Raw genomic sequence first — 420 nt, forward strand, 5'->3', positions numbered from 1 at the left:
GGACACAGAAACTGCTGCCCCAGGGGGCTGAGGAGGGGGTCTGGCTTTGCCCCCCAGGCCAGATGCAAGCCTCTGGCCTTTGGTAGCAACTGTGGTAATGAGGCCTTGGGCAATGCCAGGCCTTGGCTGGGGGGCATACCACAGTGGAGGCTGGGGAATGCCCTGAGTGGTGTCTGCAGCAACAGGGCCTTACACAGTGGCAGGGGGGTTAGGGCCTAGAGTGGTGTTCATGACAATAGGGCCTGGGCCAGCTGGGGTCTCCCTGGTTTGGGGGGCTTGGGTAAGCCCCAGGGGGTGACCCGCATGCTCATCCATCCTGGGGGATCAGGCCCTGAACCCCCAAGGGCTGTAAGGGTGTCAGTCTGTGCTCCATTTACTAAGGGGGGGCATGGGGCTATGTGGGGCAGGGAGTGGCTGGGG

At 63.1% G+C, this 420-nt stretch overlaps 1 protein-coding gene across 1 annotated transcript in view; it reads left to right on the forward strand.

The window, feature by feature from the left end:
• Nucleotides 1–420, forward strand: part of CAMSAP3 (calmodulin regulated spectrin associated protein family member 3) — a 19,916-nt gene that overhangs the window by 6,718 nt on the left and 12,778 nt on the right. The window lies entirely within an intron of this gene.

This window comes from Alligator sinensis, unplaced genomic scaffold (assembly GCF_000455745.1).
Source record: "Alligator sinensis unplaced genomic scaffold, ASM45574v1 scaffold1509_1, whole genome shotgun sequence".
Lineage (NCBI taxonomy): Eukaryota > Metazoa > Chordata > Crocodylia > Alligatoridae > Alligator > Alligator sinensis.